Here is a 23390-nt window from a genome sequence, read left to right as displayed (position 1 = left end):
TGAGTTTAAAATGAGGCTGATATTTGACAACCCACCTCACAGAAGATAAATGGAGTTAAAGTTAGCACTTCCTATGTGAGAGATAAGAGGACAACAATGTAAAAAGAAGCCATTCTTTAGCCAGTTACTGATTATGGCCAAAATCGGCCTTAACTTGAAACAGCAGCAAGAATAATTAGTTGAGGGTGTGTGTGTGTAAATATCCCATATCTCATAAAAAGTTATTGGCAGGAGAGGCTTGAGTGGCAGTAGTTCTGCATAACAGCGAATGTGCCAGAAATACTATAGAGAAAAATCATCAGTCATTCCCCCTGTATGTAGAGCTATGATATCTGCATTAGTGTTGCATTAATCCATGGCACTGCTGAATGGTTGTACTTGTTATCTTTAAAAAAAAAAAAAAACCCAGCTGCTGTCCCTGTTGTGTCACACATTACGAACTTGTCTTTGGTCAGAAATCTCTAAAGGTCTGGTCACATCAGGATTTAAAATGGCACAGCGAAATCAATTCAATACAATGGTATGTCATGATCGGAGGGTCCGCTGCGAAGAGTTCCGACGTTTGCGCCACTGACTTCTATTTAGCGAAGAAACACGAGGTACATGTTGCATTCTGAATGAGAGCGCAACATAACAACATGCTATAAGTCACACAAAGCGTGCGGGGATAAACACAGACATGATTTATGAAAGTCAATGAAGAGAGCTGGGAGAAAAGACTTCCTTATCTAAGTGTTTCTGCCACCTGCAGCCCTCCTATCTCGTTTTCTGCCTGTCTTATGCCAGATTGGTACAGACAGAGCAGAGGTGCGAAGATGACCCTGAGCTGTCATTGTTTTCCTACCAACACCCTTCCTTCTCCCTCTCTGTTCCTTTTTGGGGATGGCAGGCTGCACAAAGACAGGTGATAGCTGCTGCTATAGGGTAAAAAAAAAAAAAAAAGTGTGTGTGTTTTTTCTTTTCCATTTAGAGATGTGCTATGTCAAATCCAGGAAAAAGTGTTTGGAACCACTCATCTGAAATGTCACTGACTTCCTAACAGGGTGTCCATCAGTGCTTTTCCAAACTGACAAGGGAGCCATTAGCCAGTAACTCTGAGTGTATGTCCTGTGGTGAAAATGATGAGATTTTTTTTTTTTATGCCCATTTGCAAAAAACTGTTAGCCTTTATGACATCCATGTAATAGAAAAAAAAAGAAAAGGAAAAATCAGCATCTGGAATGCATCTGTACATGAAAGCTGTGACAATACTTATTTATAGTTACCAGGAGGTTTGGGAACACGATCCACGAAATGTGGTGCGATTATTATACCTTCTTGATTATAGCTGTTGTTTAAATTCTGCTCATATGTACACAACCACTAACACATTTCACAGACACACACATACACACACACACACAGGTGCAGGCACCATGACGACACTGCACTGTGTCCAGCATGGACACAATCTTTAATCATCCTTTGGTCCGCTTTAGAGGGGGAATATACAGTGATGGTGTTGCAGACACAAACACAAACACAAGGACACACACACATGCACACACACTTCCCCCACCCATAGCCCACCCCCTGCAACCCTACCATTCCCTAGTCCATGATGTAATGCTATCAGACCCCTCCTCTGCTGTTTCTCCCTCACTCCGTCTCTCACACACTCCTTTCTCTCGCCTTCTCCTCATTCTATTGGTGGCTCCCGCCTGCATCTGCTGGATCAGCTCTGACTCCCTGCACACACTTACACACGCACACACACACCCACACACACATACTTGCATGCACACACTCACACACATGCACTCACACACTTACACGCTCCCTCACACACTCTTACACATACACTACCAGGGGGATTCCTCCGCCACTGCAGCCTCTGCTCACTCCACCTGGCTCCCGTCTTCCGTCGTGAGGGGAAAGCACGGTGAGTCCCTCCTTTCTCTTATGACAGCAGGCGATTGTGGTTCACAATAAGACAAAAGGATGAAAGGACGTTGAGAGTGGCGGACAAACACCAGGAGGCATTGCTGCCGCTTCAGCCGGGGAGGAGAGGCTTGCAGCTGAGTTTGTGCTTGGAGCAATGAAGTGGTGTGAGGTTGCTCAGTTACTACAGATACCGATCATCTCGGCGCCAGGTGCCATGGCAATAGATTGCAGTTAGTCAGGGTCTTGGCTCATTGTGTGTCCTAGTAAGGTTCTGGAAACTGTGGTGAGTTACTCGTATGTTTGTGTGTTTTTGTGTCTGTGTGTGTGTGTGTGTGTGTGTGTGTGTGTGTGTGTGTGTGTGTGTGTGTGTGTGTGTGTGTGTGTGTGTGTGTTTGTGCGCGCTTTCAGTGAGATGAGGAATTTGTTTGTATACATATGTATGCATGTGCACCCTGAATAAGGAAGCCTAAATACGCTCCAGGTTGTTGTGTCTTATCTGGTTTCCTCTTTGAAAAATGTCCGTCACCTTGCTTTGAGATAACACAGGGAAGGAAAAATGAGCTGAATCACATGAATGTAAAAGCAAAGCTGCTGCTGCATTAAGTTCCTGTGATGGTTTGGTTGGTTCTGACTCCTGCCAGCCGGACAGGGAGGATACATTGGCTACATTAAAGTCCTGACAGTCTCACTATGTACGTATAGATTGTTCCTGCTGTGTCACTGACAAAACAGGGTGTGTGCATGTGGTGTGAACTCATGTGCCTGAGACATTTGGACACTTGCAACACTCTCTCTGTCTTCTCCTTCCCCATTATGTGCACTGAGCTCTTTCACTGTAAGGCTCAATGACACTGAGTCTAATAGGGAAAGTAATTCTATTATTGCTACGGCTTTTGACTGCTTAATGACACATTAACGATAATAGAACTGGGTGAATGATGTCACTGGTGCATTTTCCTTCCTGGGCCGACGATGACCACTTTGCGACTTTTGTGAGGAATTGCAACGCAAACTGACCTTTTATATCCAGTGTGCTGAAATGTTAATATTTTATATGGCTGGTCTACTTCACATGTGGACACTCTCATAACTAATTCATCCAGATGTTTGTCCATTTTCTGAATCACACAGAGCTGACAAAAAAACAGACATGATTCACTGCTTTTCCATTTGAAAATAAATACCAAAAATGTGTTTATTTTTAAGTATCTCCATCCTGTTAAATTGATTAGTACATTGTTGGGATCCATAATTTAAGCAGATATCTAGTAAATCTGGAAGGAAGTACAATCCATCAGATGCTACCAGCTCACTGACAGCAAACCAAACAATATATATTCCACGCTAGATGATTTGCATGCTGTTCTCCAATTAACCAACAAACAAATTAGCTTGGCTATGCCTTTCAGCTCGCTCATTATTGTCAATGGTTAAAGCTAGAAGCACATAGAAAGGAAGAAACCCACAAAGATATTTTGGAAGCCAGCTGGCCTTATTCAAATTCTCCACAGTCCCTTATGGAACAGTGTGTGCAAATATGTTGGTGGATTTTTTAATCGATGATTAGCACATGAAACAGCTCTTCCTCGAGGCTGTTTAACTCTGACATACTCTCTGTAAACATATGTGGAAAGCAATTAGGGTGGCGGTTCAACAAAAAACTAATAAACCAACAGGCAAGGAGGAAGTGCATTGTATAGTCACTTCCCATTGGCTGTTAAAGCATTATTTGGGTCCTTGAAAGGTTGGTGTGTGGTCATACTGAGATAGTTTATTGATTTCGTACTGTTTGAATCCCATTACAGCTGACAACAGACTGTGTCTCACTGCCCCAAAGTACTTTAAACATAAGACCAGGAGCTAAGACTGTAGTCATAAGCTGAGCTTTGAGAACTTGGCACAGAGTCTAAATGTTAATATTCTCCCTGAAGCAGTGTGGTATGATTTCATGCTGATCTGCCCTCACTGGATGCACTGACGTCAAACCAGTTGGCTGAACTAAATATGAGTGTATGAACTCACTTGAGGTAGAATAGTGAAAGACTGGCAAAGCAAAAAAGATCAATTCAATCAATATTGCATTGACTCTGCCGACTGTGTAACCAATTTGGTTCCTGAAGACAGCTCAGGCTAGGATTCTGCACAGACTCTCTGTGAGTGTGTGTTGTGCAGTCTATGCACAGGCTTCTACTTGAACACTGCCAGCTGTTGTTTTCTCTTTTTGAATCAAAGGTTGTGATTGTTTAATAGTTTAATTTTTTCTCTCCATTTGCTATAAACAGAGACACCACGAGTATTCCTAAGAATAAAACATTTCACAAAGTGGGGCCTACATATGGAAACAAACAGACCCAAGACAGATGCTCTGGTTCTTCCATCCTGTTCCATAATAACACTGAAGTACACTCTCATCCAAACTATCCAGCAGATGTCATGCATACAACCTTATCACTAACGGATTTTCAACTAAAACATTTCCAGCATCTAAATGTATTCAGTCTAAACTTTTAACTGCACTGAAAAAACAATGAATACTTCCAAAGTATAGCTCTGGGCGTCTGCAAATGGACACAGCTTAGAGCACAAGCACTGTACAGTGGTGTGCCAGAGACTAAACAGAGAACAGAAAGTTTAGACCAAAGAAAATTTGGAGGATGATCTGCGCCCATAAGAAAATCTAGTTTGTCTGTTTTTACCTGCATTATTAAGTACTGGTATTATTAATTCTAAAAAGCCTGGATCTTTATAGTTTAGTAGTTAGATATCACACTTGGTTAAAACCATGAAGGATCACTGACATCTTGCTTTGCTGCAGAAACAGCTGATGGAAATTTCATCCTGTTTTCAATGAGCTGTTTTTCTTAACAGCACGAACCTCCACAGAGCTTCCCTGAGAGTGGAGCAGCTCCAAGTTTTGATTTTCTGGTCTTTAATTTCAGGAAAGAATCACAAAGACCTTAATGGATAAACCTGTCATTAGACCTCGAAAATACAAAGGCAGTTTTTTACATTTAATGGTATTCCCCTTTAATGCTGCAGCATATTTAATAGCAAGATTAATAAAGTTATATGCGCTGAAAAATCCATAAAAAAAATCAGAAACTCATTAATTCATTCTCCATGCCTGGAGGCTTTCTTCCACAGCCCTCCCCCCTCACACTGTGCAGCTGTCCAGGACCTTCACCTATGCCCTCCTACTGCAGCATCCATAGCCTCCCAGCTTCAAAACCACGAAGAAAGAGCCAGACAAAGAAAATCTATGTACTGAGCAAGCACACACACACACACACACACACACACACACACACACACACACACACACACACACACACACACACACACACACACACACACACACACACACACACACACACACACACACACACACACACACACACACACACACACACACACACACATACATACGCACACACACACACACACACACACACACACACATACACACCAACATCTTCGTTTAAACTGCACTGGCTGTCACTGACATCACTTCCGTCAAGCCCTCACGGGAAAACCAAACCAAATTAAGGTGCAGTCGTCTCATAACATACTATAGACTTCATATTAATGCCACATGCCCTTCCCCCAGTGTGCACAGAAACTGTCAGACTGCAGATATTGGCTCTAATTCATTATAGAAGATAAAGAGGTATCCAAACAGTCCAGCTGTATGTGCACATGGCATCAAGGGTTTGAGTCCATTTCATGTCCGACTCTCTTTTTCTGGCTTTCTATTTGTCTTTCGTCTTTTGTGTGTAATTTGTCCTGCAACCTTACTGTTTACTGACCCGTGGAGCAGAAATGCCACAAAGCTAATCCATAGATAGGCTGCTTACGTCCTTCTTTCCCTCAGCATTTTAAGATTAAGTCAAGTTTTTCTTAAAGTTTTTACCAAGCAGGCAATTCTAAAGACAAATCAAAGAAATTACAATTTGGTCAAAACATGACATCTAACACACTGCAAAACCTTGAAGGTAAAATCAGCACTGTTCCTCAGCTCTCACTATTTTCTACGATAAACTGTATTGACAAGTTAGCTGGTAAACCTCTAAGCTTTGATTATGTGCGGGAGCCAGAAAACACTTAGGAAACTCACTCTGAGATGACTGAACATGTCAGGAATGAAAGTAAGAGCCAATTAAAGTCTATGACATGATTTGCATCTCCTGTTTAATTACTTTCCCTGTCACTATAAACACAGGCCTACTTCTGACATGTGTGAGCATGAGCGAGAGAGTGAGATAGATGGAGGGAGAGACGGCTGATAGACAGCAGGGAAGGATCAAAGTGGTGAAAACAGGGTAGGCCACCTCTCTTGTCGTTGATATCGACATGAGCTGCGATCGGTGGTACCAAGAGTGATGTCTCATTCTTCCACACGGATTCTGTTCAGTCACGCTGGTTATGACCAAACAGCAATGACATGAGTGCACTCCCTGGTTTCTTGCATCCTCAGTTGACCCCAAGAAAAAAACATATTCTCTCACTCACCTCTAGTGGTATCTAACCATGCAGATAGTTGTGGTTTTAAGTGCCCAGATTTTGGGATATTTGTTATTGAGAATTCTGCCTCGACCTCGATACAGTGGAGGGAAATAGAACTTTGTTTGTCGTGCTCACAGCTTTGAAAAATGAAAACTCAACCGCAGCCTGCCTTTCCATAAAATCCATAGATTGCAGCCTCTGAGCTGACAATTTCCAAAGCAACTATTACTTTGGTAGAAAGCAGTTCTAATGAGAATTGAGGCATATTATTGTCCAGAGTAACTGGTTCATTGTTTCTGTTGTATTTTTTCTTTTTCCTACAGGAAAAAGGCAATGTTGGTCTCTTGGTCAGCCAGACCAACAAATTGGTCCAGACTGAAATATCTCAGCATCTATTGGACAGACTGCCATGAAATCTTGTACAGAAATTCATAGTCCTCCAGGATGAAATCTAATGACTTTGGTGAACACCAACTTTTCATTGGCGCCACAAGCAGGTTGAAGTTTTTTACTTTGAGTTAAATGTCTTCACAACTATTGGATGGATTGCCGTGAAATTTGGCCCATACATGCAAAGTATGATGCAAAAATGATTTGTGTTGATGATTGTGATGATTTCATGTTTCACAGGAACATAAATGTTACTAATATATGTATTCTAATCATCATCTGATCCAAGAAATATTTGTGTATGTCAGTTACCCAAATGTGTGGAAGATATGTGGTGAGCGCTTACAGTTTGATTTAAAGGTTTCAAAACAGCAAGTCATTCCTATCCATGATATATGACTGACTTCTCAAATAAACCAAACTAGGGAACATTTATAGAGTAAGCAAATGGGAAACTTTCAGACTGCATCAGTTGAATAGTCATGAATCAGCAGAGTGAATAGAGAAGGTCTCCTGTGTAGAGAGAGAGGGTGAGTGAGATGTGGGGGCATTTTTAGGACTGCTGGAGTGGGACAAGGTGAGGACACAGAGCTGAGTCATGGTCCTGTTACTTGTTACAGGAGGCACCTGCAGCAGGTGGCTTTGACTTCATCGCAGCCTGCAGGGGTGGAGCTTCCCGGTCAGGGGGAGCACACCTTGCACTGAGGGAGTCATGAGTTTGATCTTGTTGCATGTCAGTGTCTTGTCTTCAGCCCTTCTACCAGGCACTATTCATACAGCACTAAACCCAAATTACAGCTGGTACAAATGTCATTAGTTTTGCAGGTACTTGGTCTTAAACCAAAGTACAGGTCAATTTTTGACCTAATGGTGGCTCCAGAGGAAAAGTCAGCACATCTCTAAAGTCAGCAGGACTCTGGGAAACATGAATGCTCCAATAGTTGTTGAGATATTTCAATTAGGACCAAAGTGGTGGACCTACCAGCACCCCACAGGGCCACACCGCTAGCATGACTAAACACTACTCATGTGGTCATTTTAAAAAACCTTTCAGTCCCTTCTTACTTTTGCAAGTTTCTTTTTTTTTTTCTTGCCTATGGAGATAGTGCTAAGCAATCCACACAGTATGAGTGACAACCATCTAGACCGACAGGCCATTTGAGGATTGAGAAAAAAAAAAAGTTGAACGCACTGACATATTAGCTCTGCTTTAAATTGCAACTACTTAGGGATTTTGGTGGATTTTTAAATCCGCAAAACATTGAGGCGAGTCTCCAAATCTTGTGTTGTGTTTTACTGAAAGAGCCAGTCATATACTTAACCCCGATAAAAGCTCCATGGGTGGCGGTGACCTTAATATGAATGGCTGCTGTATGCTCCCCAGTGCGTTCGCGTGCCACAACAGGGGGATATTTTATTTGAGCACAGCAGCAGATTAACGGTGATGTGGTCAACAACTGAGCATTTGTGCAATGCAACCTTCAGAAACTGCCTTGTTTGGTGATTTATTCTTCTAAGACAGAAAAAAAATTCTTTAAAGTGTAAAATACCCCAAATAAACCTGCCATGCTCATCTCCAGAGGGTCACTTAATTCTTAGCAAAGTGCTTCACCCAAAGCTGCAGAGCTACATAGCATCTCGTTATTGCATCTTCATATTGTGAGTGCCAACATTTGAGGATTGCTTGGCATTTTAATTTTTTCAGTGTGAGGTAGAGACTAATTTGCATTTATATTTCCTTTAAACCATTTGTTTTTGGAGAACTCAATCACATTTTAGTTCTGTAGGTTTTCTAGCCATAAGTCACTGCAGAGAGAATAGACAAGAGGAATTTATACTGCTGAGTGGGCCATCCGCCCCCTGTTGTTGCAAGCCTGACTTTTGCATAAATTGGATGATTTTAATCTCCTCATAAGTAATCCTTGATTGAATTTGAGGGATTACAGCGGCCTCGGCAGATAAAGGAGAGCAACTTTGATTTGGCATCTGTCCATCAGAGAACATATAGTAGAGAGAGACATGCATACAGTCAAAACAAAAGAAAGACAGGGACAGAAAGGCAGAGAGACTCTGTCATTAGTTTAACCCCCACCTGTAGAAAATTTCTCTGGTGGAGGGGGGTTGGCCTTTGCTCACTCAGAACCAGCTGGAGAGTGACAACATTTATGGAATAAAGTGTCAGGACTCTGTCGGACCAGGGTATTACCATGCAGCCTCAAGCATCCTGGTTTTGTGATGTGACTGTCATCACATTTCTTGGTGTTAACTGTCAAAATATCTGACAAATTCGCACAATGTTGCATGTCACTGAAAGCAAGAGGCTGGAGACTAATTATTAATGTTATCTTCTTCCCTCCGGGTGTGAAGAGTGGTTTTCTGTTATGATTGAGAGCTTGATTTGTTTCCCTCCTTGTCGGGGAAAGATAAGGATAATTTTGTGGGGACATCCTGAGTGGAGCAGAGGGGGCAGCCACGCTTCTGTTGTTTTGACAGACTGAATAAGATGACAAAAGCCCGCAGTACTTTATACTATTTTCTGGGGGTAAAAAGAGATTACATGAATGGTTGAGTCTGGTTGTGTTTAGGTCTTTGCCTTTGTACATAATCCCCTGTAATTCTCTTTGTGGTGGACGCTCTGAGTTGTCTTTCATTGTCTGACGGCTGCAGGGGAACCCTGAGAAGAGATGGGAAGAGGAACACTGATAACCGAGACACAAAGCAAGAAAACTTTCTCTCAGCAAAGAAATTTCTCACTGTCAGAATCTGAGAGAAGATGCTGTGAGATTGGAGTCTCTTCTCTTCTCTTCTCTGTGGCCATATTCTGCACTTCTCTATATCTGTAGAGATGATGTGTATCCAGATTTTTTTTTGTCCATAAAAACACTTTTTCTGCATTTTGGGACATCTTTTTAGCATCGTTTATGAATACTTGTAGGCGACATTAGGCCTTTATTGTGTCGGGACATGATGTCCACCCCTTTGTGCCCCACAGCAATTTTGGGAGACTTTTACACTCTTATATGTTGTAAAACATCTATACTGCCATAAATAACTGAAAAACAAACAAACAAACAAACAAAAAACAAACAAACAAACAATTTGAATTTGAATTTCCACATACTCTTTTTCCAAGTTCCTGCAAGTCTGGCAAATGCGTTTGGGGGGCTTTGCTATATCACCCAGTGATTCTGTTCATCCATCGTTTTGAAAAATACATTTCTGCACCTTGCTTTGAGGTGGGTGACAGACGTGTACTGCAGGCTCCTCATGCTCAGCCTCGGAATCGCAGGCAGGCAGCGTGTGCTGTGGGAGGAGCTCAAGTTTGGAGGGTTGAGAGCGGCCAGCCTCAGCGTTCAGTGGAGGAGGCTCGTCGTCCAACGCACGGGGTGACATACCTCTCGGTCGCACTAGCGGACTCCCACGACCAAGCTTCAGGCCACTTTACGGATTGAAATATTGCTTTGGTTGACTGTTCGACGGTTTTGGTTTCCAGCGACTGTGCAGACCTGAGCTGTGATCCGGGGTTTTCTTTTTCTTTTTTTTTTGGCGCTGCAGCTCCGGGATGGTAAGGTCTTTTTGTGCCTGCTCGAACTTCTTTGGTTTCCAGGTTAAACACCTTTACAACGAGGAGAAATGAGAAGCGGGATATCATTTATTAATATAGCACATTTATGTTACTTTTAGAGGAAGAATACTTCATGCACCCCCGAAGCCCAGCATAAATTGAAGTGTTAAGGCGAGGCAGTTATTCTAAAATGGGATCTTTAAAGCGTAAATGGAGGATTTCTGAGAAATTGCTTTTAATTGTCGGTGTTTTTTTTTTTCTTGTGGCAGTAAAGACTGAACCAGACTTTGAGTGTATTCCTCCATATAGTTTGTGGTGTTGCTCACGCCAAGAGCTGCTATCATGACATTTCCATCAGGGAGGATGAGGGTCCCGTGCACATGTGGCCTGTTTGCTCCGGAGCAAAACCCCCCGAATTCTACTTTATTAAATCCGAGTTAAAACCAGTAACGTTGCAGCTTTAGCAGTGAGTTGCAGCATTGTGGCAAGCAGAACGTGAAGGTGCAGAGACAGCCTGATGGACTGGCCCCTCTTTTTTAGGTCTGCCCATGTGGGTAAACAGCTGCTGTTTACATCCAGCCCAAAGAAACAACACACAAGAAGGAATTCTCTTGATTTGTTAAATTTTCACCAGATTAAAGAAAGATTGGTTAATTTGCTGCTTCCAAGTCCTTATTAATCATACATTTCAGCTAACACCATCTGGAGCCTTTTGGAATTGACTGTGTCCAACTTGCTTAATGTTGTTTCCTGTTATTCTCGTCCAAATAGTCCATCTCTTCTTAGCTCTGATGGGCCGTTGTAGAACATGTTGACATACCTCCCATATCAATCTGCATTTCTATTCAACAAACACAGGCCCTTTTTTTTTCTGGGTCGCAAGGAGTGCTTACAAAATTCGTACTCTATCCTGAGTGTGTGAGAGCCGAAGCCTAGCTCAGTGTTTAGATGGTGCTGATCTGCTTTGTTGGAATCCGACTGTAAATGACCAGTGGAGCAGTCTCTCCCGTGAAGGCCTCTGCTGTTCTTTTCCTCCCTTTATCAGTGTGTGATACTGTATCAATAACACTATTAACACTGGTAGTCTCAGGCTCTGTTACTATAAACAAAGCTACAGAACTTTTTCTCCAGGAGCACTTTGCAAACCCCCCCCCCCCCCCCCCCAATCCTCCCTCTCTTTTTCTCTGAAACACACACACACACACACACACACACACACACATATGCACACACAGACCCCCACCCACACAATCACACACACATTCAAACACTCAAAACAAACACACAGACTCCACCCAACACTCCACCCACTGTAACAACTTCAGAGGAATGGTCAGCATGTGGAGAGGTTGCGGTAAAGAGTTGGAAGGGAAGTAGAAACTGGGGAGGGGAGACACTCTGATGGTTTTAACTCCCAAAAGGTTAGTGATATCTCATATAGTGTCCAGAGGGACTGGAAGTGATCAGCGCAAACTGATGGGAACTTGTGTGTTCAGAGTTCCTGTGCAGCCTTGTATATATTGCTGAGTGATGGGAAAACAGTCATTTCACTGGGCCCAGGCCAGATTGCACCCAGGGACGGGGCAGGCATGAAGCCAGCCTCGCTGCCTTTCCGTCAGCTGAGTTGAGTTTGTGCACATGAGTTAAACAGGGGTTTGTTGTCTATGCCAAATAAAAAGAGAAATGAGTAACTATCCCGTGTAGATTTTGTTTTCTCCGAGGTTTTCCTGCAGCTAGAACATTTGGCAAAAAAGGCACATCAGTTTGGGGAATCTGCAAGAATTCTTGCAGCCTTAATGCAACCTAAACTGTGAAAAGTCACACGTGGCCTTTTTGCACATGGGCAATAAGGTTTAATGGTTCACATTTGCATTCACTAAAACCTGGCTGTGGCCCCGTTTGCTGACTGTCCGTGCTGTGTCTATGCAAAGCTTTGTCTGCCAGCTGCAAAGCCATTCAGTCTGACCTGCAGGTCCTGTAGAAAAGCTGGCAAGGCCCTGCAGGGGTATAGCTGTTTGGCCAAAGGAGTGCTCTGGTTGCAGGTGATGTTCCTCTGAGGCATTGCCTGAAATTCATTTTCCTAGTTTGACTTTTCTACCTTCTCCTGTTGCTTCCCACCTTCTCCTGGCATTACCTTCACAAACAGATCTGTTTTAAGGAGTCAAAAACAGCTGTTCCTTGTTCCTTGTGTAACCTTTGTTTCTGCCTGGTCATCACTGTTCACTCAGGACCTCAGTCTGTCGCTGCAGGTCCATACATATCACAGAATTACACCAGTCCTAATAGACATACTGTATATTTGCATAACCCTGTTTGCGAAATGCTGTTTAGCAAATTATATATGGAGAGTGTACTTTTCCTTGATTAAGTGTTGTTTCTGCAGTATTTACATTGGAGATTCATCTTGTCTTGTATCTTTATAGCATTTCTATTCTGTATTTGGTCATCGTAGGAAAGGTTAATGCAAAATTGTACAATCTAATCATTTTCAAGTACGTGTGAGATTGAGCGAAGAAGTAAAAGTTGAGAGGACCAGAATATCTACACTCAATTTAGATTAGTGCTATAATATTTCAACAGCAATCCCGTAGTTGTTATAGAAAAGCATGTTAACACACCCATAACAAAGCTGGACAGTGACAAGCAGCCTGCCAAACCAGGTTGGATACCACACATTGACCCAATCAGGTCTATTGTAAATGGAGGTTTATTCACTTCACTGTGTCTCTCTAATAAGTATTTAAGTTTGTCGAGGTGCCCTCTGCATGAACCTGGATGAGGCCTTAACTGAGGTGGCTGTCTTGGGATGGAAATATATTATGTAACATGTTCTTCTCCAGAGGGAAATGAATGTCTTCTCCTTTTTCCTTCTCTTGTTTTGAAAGAAATGTAGAGAAAAGGATAAACTGTGACTTTGTAATGGTAAACAGACTTTCTATGTGCCTGTGATGTTCTTCCTGGTGAGTCCACTGATAACCCTGTCTTATATTTCACTTGGGTTGATATGGATACAGTTATTGTGTTCTTACTTTGCCCAACGATCTTCTTGAATTTCAGTATGTACATAGGAAATTACCAAGTAGTACCATATTATTTGACTGTAAAAACAAAGAACTTGTATTCTTACATGTGGTAGCAGGTGAACGTTATCAGGCACTTGCAGTTAAAGAAAAAGTGTGCAGTATTGCTTAGAACAGGACAGAGATGAACAGATGCTGCTTTTAATACTGTATTTTAATTCATTTTGTGAGTTCTGTCAATAAAACCCACATGCATGTATTGATTTATGCATGCTTCAGTGTTGAAAACCCATTTATATTAGGGAGTGTATGAAAATTGTTAGGGGTTGATAGGTGGTCAGAAATGCAAGAAAGTATTGTAATTTTAGCGTTTGTGCTGAAGGGAGGGTAGTCTGACTTTTCTGGGAGAACAGTGGGTCTTTAATTTATTTTTTTTGCCACCCCTTTTTTGTTTTTTAAAATTGAAACAGAAGGTTCTGCCCCCCTCCCCACCCAAATAATTTGCGAACAGTCCCTTACTTATAAGAGGGGAAAAAAGGCTAATTTTGCATTCTATTACAGTTTCATCGGAAATCAATTCATCATAATGTTAGCAGTCTTTCTAAATCATTTCCAGCGATTTCCCTACTTAACCGTTATAGTTGAATAAATTCATTATGACTCCATTTCTTATCTGCCCCTTGTATCAGCTATTATCAGCAGGATTGATGCCAGGAGGGGACCACACCGTTGACTTATTACTTCCTTTATTGTTGGTGACTGCTTGCAAAGACAAAGACGGAGCCCCTACCTAACAGTAAACAAAGCAGAAGTGCTTCAGCTGTTCCTTTTGAAGTCGACATGTTTGCTGAGAGTAAACAGTAACCTGCCTTGAAGCGGCAAACCAGACAAACGGCTCAGACAAACTGTGTCATGTTTCCACTTGGGAAGAGTAATGTGAACAGCACTGTGGTCAAGTCTCGTGGTTACGATCATCGACATTCGTACCTGAATGTGCTGAAGTGATTGCAGTGTGGGTCTGAAAGGTGAAGCAGAGGCCAGAAACAGAAAATCGTCATCTGATACGCTTTTAAATCCTATTGCCCTGCTTGTCAAATCATGTAAAGAAATGAGTCCTCACACCGGTTTAACTGTGGGGATTAATTGTGCCCCCCCCAACTTGATGTTTAAGTCATGAGATGAACAACCTACTATGGATAGCCAAGTCTTTGGATTTGATGGTGTAATTAGCAGATGAACTGTGATGCTAACACAGCATGGTCCAGACCTCACAAAGGCCTCTATTGTGTGACTACATGACTGTAAATCTTCGACTCCTTTGTCACGCCACGGAGTTTGTTCACATCACCAACCCAGCAGATGAATGAGATGTTGTGCGTTTTGGCCATTCGCAGCCTTCATAGCAACAGTGTTTCCTATATATCTGGGCTAGAAGGTCACAAGGGGACCAGAGTGGCAGGGAAGTAAATTAATTTTTTTTTTTTTTTTTTTTTTTTTTTTGCCTCATAGTTGACGTCTTTGGACAATCATTAAATTGCTTCCTGTCAAGCTGAAGAGCCCTAAGCGAGTGGAATTTTAAATTCCTCTGTCGCTTTTTGTTGTGATTTTCCAACCTGAGGGAAAATGTTCGGCTCTAAGCATGAGGATTTCCTGATTGATCAGTGTGCTTCATTAGTCTAAATCGGTCATCCGGTTAAAAGTGTAGAGTTTTTCAACCCAGAAGCACGTAATAATCAAAAGGACATGAGTGTAATCTATTTTCCAGTGAGTTTTGTAGTCTAATAGCAATCATGTTAAATCCAGTAAAGGGATCTACTCAAGGAGTGGGTTGTGCATCTCCAAAGCTTCCCATAGTTTCCCTAACTGGGCTGCAATCAAGTCGAAGTCTGGTTCCTATTGCGCTGCGCTCGAACTGACATGCACACCTCATTATTGACGGTTTGCAAATTTTTCAAGAACCGATCTCCCACTGTTTCCCCGTCAGGCTTGAATAATTTGAGGCAAGGGCAAGTCTTCATCAGAGGGAACAGGGTGACCCCAACTCTCTTTTAAGCACTTATCTCCTCTGCCAGTTCTGCTTCATTCACTCGTTTGAAATGATAATTGCTCCTTCCTGCATGGCAAAGCTGAGCAGTATATACACTAATGTGAAAGGGAGTTTGAATATTCCTCAGAGCCTATTTAAGCTTAGGATCACACTTAAAGTGTCACATCTCACTCCTTAGTCTTTATTTAAACACGGTGTGGATATAGCATGTTGGGATATCCTGTTGCTAACCTGTAAGATACCACAGAGAGATGTAAAACGTGTGTTCATCACTGCATTTTAATGAATACCTTTGACTACGAGACACGGACATGACGGGATGATGGAAACAGTGCACGTACTGCAGTTCAACAATTAACACAGACCTGTCTGGTAGTTAAGGGTCATGCAAAGCCAAATAGGGCATATACAGAACCTAGCCTGGTACCTCATAAACATGTGAAAAGGAGGCTTGATGCTAAGAGGTGGATAAGCCATTGAGCACATTGATATGAACTCAAATGATTTGATAATGAGCAGATTAAGAAATATTGCGATTCTTGAAACCCAGTTTATTTTACTCATCATACATATGATGCATATGATTAACACATTAAACTTTCATATGAGTAATAACCAATAACTAGTTTTTAATGTAAATTTTTTAGCAAAATGGCTTTCCCGTTACGCTGCAAGTAATAACGTTTTCAATAGGGTTGCTCTGAAAGGTCATCAGTGAAAGCTATTTACTATATGACTGTAGGCTGCAGGTAGTCTTCTGAATATTAGCTATCAAACGTATCATGTCAGCTGTTACTTGGGAAGCTAGGTTTCTGTTCTAAGTTCCTGATAAATCATAAACCATATAAATGCCATCAACAGACTATTAGCTTCGTCTACTCTCAGTAATCATGTTATTTGTGTGCAGCAAATGTAAAGGGGTATGGTTAGTATTTAAGTGTTTTTAAAGGTCTGAAGCAAAATGTTTGCTGAAGTAGATTAACAAATTATGCATGTTTTCTCTTGCTGAAACAGCAAATTGAGAGTATTTTGCAGCTGTGGCACCACATGTCATCGCTTTGTGCTTTCTAGTTTAGCAAATACACTTTGTGTCTGTTATGCTAAAAGGGAGCTTTATTCCATATTCTCTTTTACCCGATGGCAGTTTGAACCATCAGTGAGTGAGTATTTTTGAGGTGACTGGGTTATGACCTGAACATCAGGGTCTTTAGTTTGCTAGTAGGTCCACTTTCTTTTTAGCTAAACCCTAATTTGTTGTATTTTCCCGTAATTTTATTGTTTGAAAATCATCATCATTGTGTATTTGAATGCCTCAGGGATATACCACAGCAGGATACATAACAGCCAGTCATCAATAGAAAGATGATTCTGTAAATAATGAATGATACATGCACAAAAGGTATGTATCCTCCTATTATCACTCTGGGATCACATATGAATAAATAATTCAGTAAAGTCTGCTGGTTTTAATTCTCAGAGACTTTCATATTAATGTCAGATAATCACACCCTGCTGTGGCCAGGGAATAATGCCCCACTAACATAGTGATAGGGGTGTCTCTCTCTCTCTCTCTCTCTCTCTCTCTCTCTCTCTCCCTTAAGATTCCAATGTATTTGGACACTGTAACACAACTCAAAAGCATTCAGAAGTGCAGCCAGGAGTTGTTGTTTTTTAATAAAATAAAATGTTCAGAAATTTGTCCTTTTCAATTGCAACCAAATACACAGTGAGCCTGAGGTCTGTCAGTAGGTTTTGAGATCTCCTCCTGACAAGCAGTGGATGTAATAATTAATAATTCATTTTATTTCTTATCTATCTTCAGAGTCATTCTGGCACATGGGCAAAGTGCTAAATTGATCCTATATCGTCAGCTTCTTGCTATCATTAAGAGAAACACATTTGCATGGAGGAAATTGAGAGGGATATGTTAAATCAGTGGTGGTCTGACGACTGATTAGTAGTCAGACTTTTTTTTTTTTTTTTTGTGCTGTTTGTACAAATGTTTCTCTTTCAGAGAAAGTTTGCCTTTAGGCATTAGAATCCCATCTCAGTGTGCAGCTGTTCCATATTATAGACCTAAAGGTTTGAGCGTGCATAAAGGTTTTTATTTTATCCCAGGTTAAATCTCCTCTGCTGTGTACTGGCACAGAGGCCTCCTTTGGTTTCAGAGCCAAGAGAAAATCATGTAACCTGCAGGGTAGAAATTATATCGAAGAGACAATATAAGAACATTTTTCGTGTGTGTGTGTGTGTGTGTGTGTGTTTTCTTCCAAACTGTATTTTAGGAGAAAAAGCAGAAGGCAAGTTGCTTTTTCTTTTTTCTTTTTTTTTTTGCTTTTTTCATAATTGTTGATGTTCTGTTGATTCCTTTACTTCTCCTGACAATTAAAAAAAAAAAAAACTAAAAAAAAAACTCTTTAAAATGTTTACATTTAATCAGCCTTTAATTTCCTGCTCTGTAGGAATTTCCTCAAAGAAGCAAAAACAAAACAATATCTTGATGGAAAAATGTTTTTCCAGGACCTGCATTGTGTTCAGCTTGTTATGAGTTATGACGAGGTGGCCTGTATTTGAAAACTACTGCAAGGCTCCTTTGAGAGGATATCCTGGAGATGTGTCTGATAGATGTATTACTCATAAGCTGCTATACATTCCTAAGAAAGCAATTAGCCATTTTAGCACCACTGTAGATGTATTTGAGGTTTTAGCCATATCTTACTGTAGATTTCCTGTTTTTAAAATTCCACAAAGCTGTTAACTTGTGGTTCAGTGCCTGTCAAAGTTATGGGTTTTTTTTTGTGGCAATGACGACATTTGACCGAACCAGTGACCTGGGTTAAAAGCATGCCCTGTAATACACATGTATTATGTATGAAAACGGTGACGTAGTGGAAGCATGGTGGATGAGGAGCCTCGTCTGCTTTGCTATTGTGTCCTGTAGTTTGCAGTTAGTGACATCATTACTCTTCATCTTTGTCTAACATCTTTATCACCGAGCTTCCTCATCCAGACATGCTGATTCATGCACTGATGTTGTGTAAACTCACCTAGTCACTGTGAGGATGAATTTACTATGAGCTTTGCCAGCTTAGGAAACAATCGCTGCCTCGACTGCTGGGTTTGTGTGTGTGTTTGTGTGTGGGGATGGGTGTTACCATTTATTTTTAACCCAGTCATGATTTATTTAGGAGACTGCTTCCTTGGTGCTGGGAACAGTGTGCTCAGCTGAAGCCTTCCTCTTTACAGCCCCTTGTCTCATTCTCAGATGGGCTGGACGAGAGTAAATGTTGTACCTCGTGTTCACACAAAGTAATGTACATAGTGCTGTACCTCATAGATGGTATGAAAACAACAGTACTTGACCTTCCACCCCTGACTGGGGACTCCAGTTAGGATTCAAGAGGTTTTTGAAGTTAGTTTACAAACCTTACAGTACCTGTATTTGCCCTAAATAATTTATTTATTAGTTATTTATCGGATGGACTAAATTGTCTTTAAGATTAGTAAAATTAGATTAGTAAATTTTGCTCGTAACCTCTATCAGGTAAAAAAAACAGTAATGTATAGTATAGCATGGTGGGCATACCTGTCCTGTTACATTGCATCTTTTGCAGTTTTTGCGTCTTCACTTTGAGGACAGGACTTCTGAACTGTTGTCGCGTTTATAGCCACAGGGGCTAAGCTAGCTGTTGATGATGAGTATGGGTCAACAGCTCCAAACCCGAGCACTAGGCTGGCAACACGTTGAACCACAATGTCTCATTTTTCTGCCTCTACATATGTTAAATATAGAAGATGTGCCATGGGTGTGGAGACTAGAGTAGTATAAAGGCATCTTTGATGGAGCCCGGCTGAGTAACAAAAGTAATGTAGCAAAAAAACTAACTAGGAATGCTGTTGAGTAATTAGTTATGTAAATATTTTTTCTGTGAGTAATAACTAATAAATAATTGCTTAAAATTTTCAAGTGATGTGGCCAACAATGTGTGCTTTTATATAATTTACCAGTGATTCCATACAAATCCTGTACAAGAGCTCTTAATTTGGAACAAGTTAATGTTGATGTAATCATGAGTTAGATAAAAGATAATCGAAGTCACTCATAGTAATTAGTCAACCATTGATTTTTTTAATTTTAATTTTAATTTAATTTTTTTTTTTTAAGGGGGTTGGGGCTGTATTACCTCCCCCTGCTTGAATTTAAACCAATCATACATTGCCCACTCAGCTAAGCAGATTGCTATAGGTGTGAGTTATAATGACAGTCACAGTAAGGAGTCTCTGCCTTGTCAGTTACCTACTGAGGTCTTTTCTGCCCAACATAATGGCTCCATAAATCTTCCTGAACAGTAATCTAGACCCAAGGGGCCATGTTGTTTTTAGGGTCGCACATGGAAAAAAAACATTTTCACATTTATTCCAAGACAAAAGCAGTTATCTGACTCTATGAAAAATGATTAAACCTTTTGGTGTCTCTTACTTTATGCTGCTGGGAGCAGTTGCTGATGACTTTTTGAATGTGATTTAACAAAGTCCCTCTTAAACCTGGGAAAAAGTGAGAGACAGTTTCAAATATGATTGCAGCCACGCAGTTAAATGAAAATGCTTTCATAGTTCCCTTTCACTTTGGACTCAGATATACTCATGATACTGTTAATGGATTTGACGGCGGCCTAATCTAGCCTCATGTCAAGCTCTGTGACAGCGCTCTCATCACAGGGTCCTGCCCGGTCACTGATTATCTCCATAAGTGCCTTGGTCCATGCCAAAGACTAAATGAGAGACAAGTCACTTTGCAGAGATGAGTTATTGGGAGCTGATCGTCAAGCGCAAAGCTCGGTCGTTTATACAAAGCTAGCCAAATGGTTAGCATTCATGCTGCTCCCTATACATTGAACTCGCCATGACCTGGCAGAGTCCATCATCCACTGTTTCCGTCAAATCCTTTCTCTCTCTCAACAGATGTAGGTATTAATAGGGAGCCTCAGGGGAGGTGCGAGAGGTTAATGAATCTGTAGCCTTAAGCAATATGGCACCAGATTCACCCTTCAGGGATACAAGGAGTGGCAGACCCTCTCCTAGATGAGCAGATGGGTCCTGTGGCACTGAGCATAGTGGGTCGCCTGTACTGTAAAGGCTCCAGGAGAATACAACTCTCATCCTATAAATCCTGTAACTGTTGCTTATAATAAGATCACTTTCTTTGGTCGAGTACTTGCTGTCAAATATGATTTAATACTTATTAATATTTCATACTTTTTCTTCAGATCCATGCTTCATTGCTCTTCAGAGTGGATTAAGACACTGCATGATTAATTTGACTAAAATGCCTGTAGTTGTGACATGGTAGTCAAGCAAAAAAATATGTAAAAGAAAACAGGACAAGTGCAGTATTACATCTCTTTACTTGCCATTCGTGCCCTTGTTAAAGCCTGAACAGATCTGCCTCTGGGTTGTGGAACATCCATCTTGCCCTTCTCGGATGCAGGTCCTCAGTTATATGAACATTTTAGGCATCACACCCGTGAGTCATCCTGTACTTTGGATTCCCCAGATACCTTAAATTTCCCAGTCTGCTGCAGGGGGCTGTGCAAGAATGTTGAGATATTTCTTTATGCATTACTGCCCTACAAAATTCGTCAAAAAGTTTCCTAATTCCTCAGAGAGCCAGAAAACCCGCCCTAAAATCACCCCTCTCTTTTCATTAGAATTTTAAAGGCCTCTGGAGTTACATAAGGATATGCACTGGGAACATGGAGACTTGGGGTGTGCGACACAGACAGGGCTTCCATGCCTGTTGTTGGAGTGTCAGCAGGCATGAGAGGGACCAGCAAAGAAGGAGGAGAGGGGGGAGGAGGAGGAGGGGTGGGGGTGGGGGGGTGTTACAGGTTCATGGGTGGATGTTACAGTTTCCCGTGACTCAGCTAGCTTCACTGGAGCAGCTGTTACCAAAGCAGCCTTGTACTGAAGGGAAGAGTGATACAGACATATTGGTTCAATGCTCAAGATCCCGGAAACGGTCAGAGACAAGGGTGTGACAGCGAGACAGAGATGCAGAGATAAGAGGAAAAAGGGGCGGTCAATGTTTTATTCAGTAAAACTCATGCGACCTGTGTTGCCATGGCAAAGGGGGGACAGATAACCTTCCACCTACCTACAAAAATGCTCGTTCCCCAGTCATTGTGCAAGGAGGATAGCCTGCCAGACAATTACTACCTGTCTGCTACTATCCAGAAAGTCAACAAGTCATTCAGTCAGTATGCTGCTAATTCCGCCTGCTGCCAGTCTGAAGGTCTGTTAGCCAACTACCCAGTCAGAAACGGGGTTGTAAATCTGTTTATCCTGCATATTGTTGTAGCTCATCCAGGTTGACCAGAAGTTGAAAATGGTACTCTCCAGCAGGGCCCTGTCTCAGCAGACGAGCAGGAGTCCCTCAGAGACCCCCGCTCGTCTTGTGCTGTTGTTGGATTTATTAGCTACCATAAATATTTTGAAAGAGGCCCTGTGGAAGTTGGTGTAGTGATGTAAGCTCTTAACCAGAGACGCCATGTGCTCTTCAGTGTTTACTTTGTAAACGTCACCACATATGTGGGAGCTCTTGGAGAGACATCCAGCACTGTCAGGGGAACAAGTAGTAGTGGGTTGTGTTCACAGGAGCGGGTTTTGTGTGTTCACTCAACTGATTTGTCTGTGCTTGTCTTGGGATACTGGTAACATTGTAACATGGACATTGTTGGTGTTTCTGGCGGTGTTGGCAACATCAGAACAGAGCGAAAACAGTGTTAATTACCAAATGTTAGCGAGCAAACATGCTAAACTGAGACAGTGAACATGGTAAACATTATGCTCGTTACACATCAGCATTGTGAGTATGTTGCCATGGTGATGTCCGCACTTAATTTAAAGCTGGCGGTTGCATACAACCACAAGGCGGTAATTCTAGTTATATTAACACTGAATCAAATAACTGTGTAATGTGAAAAGGGTCGCTTGTAGTAACAGACCCGCAAAAAACAAAGACCCAACTCTGCAGTTCTCCTCAGCTCTTCAGAGCTTAATGGGATTTTTCAACTCATTTTTGTTTCCCGACCAATGCATAAGTAATTTGGTTCACCCTCAACACTCTCATATCATTGTTTCGGCTGCAGCAGGAAGCTGTTTTCAGAGGAAAACTGTCCACTGTCTGCTCAGCACCAAATGGTAGACGGACACAGTTAGCAGCTAGCTAGCGAACGTGGAACATTTCGCAGTTTTAAGTGCCAGATACTCCCCTCAGGTGTTTGTGGAGACAAAAACAGAGATGAAAAAAATTGCCAGGTGGCATGAAATGTAATGTAGCTTTTAATTGGCTGGAAGTGTAAATAGGCAGCTGTTTGCTAACAAGTTTGCCGTATTGGTTTAAAGGGTCAGTGTCAGAGTTGTTTACAGGTTGTTGTTGCTGCTTCCCCCAAGTGGTCAAAAAATTAGTTATTGCAGGTTTAAGAATTACTAAAACACAATTTCCTAGTTTATTTTAATTATGGATTTTTTTTAAAAACTACAAAGCTTATGTCCTGTGTTTGTTTTAGCAAAGAGGGATGAAACAGATGGGAGTAATGCCTTTCTCAAGTGTTTTCCAAGAAAGCTGACCCCCACTAAATAAAAACATTTCAGCATAACAGGCAACTTATCTGCACACACACACAGTGAAGCCATAAAAGTCAGAGCAGATGTGTTCATTGCGCCTCTTTGAGACAAATTACAGAGTTGTCTTGGGAGTCACTGTTCTTTCATCTATTTCCCCACATAGCCACAAAAGGAGAGCCAAGCTCCCATATTATCTTCTCCGTGACCTCTTACTGATTGTTGACAACAGCAAAATTAAATATAGGGAGAAAAAAAAAATCAAACAGACGTTTTATCTCACAGAGACACTTTGTGGCCTGCATTGCCGACAGCGACT

General features: G+C 41.5%; 1 protein-coding gene across 2 annotated transcripts in view; it reads left to right on the top strand.

The window, feature by feature from the left end:
- Positions 1-1695: 1695 nt before the first annotated feature.
- Positions 1696-23390, top strand: part of sema4bb (sema domain, immunoglobulin domain (Ig), transmembrane domain (TM) and short cytoplasmic domain, (semaphorin) 4Bb) — a 53213-nt gene continuing 31518 nt past the window's right edge. The window contains exon 1 of one of the 2 annotated variants that reach the window (XM_040123988.1): positions 1696-1921. The gene's annotated coding sequence lies outside the window, so the exon portion shown is untranslated. Of the gene's footprint in view, positions 1922-10129; positions 10382-23390 lie in introns of those variants that run through there. The other variant, XM_040123978.1, reaches the window with a different exon arrangement.

The sequence above is a fragment of the Xiphias gladius genome, chromosome 1 (assembly GCF_016859285.1).
Source record: "Xiphias gladius isolate SHS-SW01 ecotype Sanya breed wild chromosome 1, ASM1685928v1, whole genome shotgun sequence".
NCBI lineage: Eukaryota > Metazoa > Chordata > Actinopteri > Istiophoriformes > Xiphiidae > Xiphias > Xiphias gladius.
This window is presented reverse-complemented; position numbering and strand designations above follow the sequence as displayed.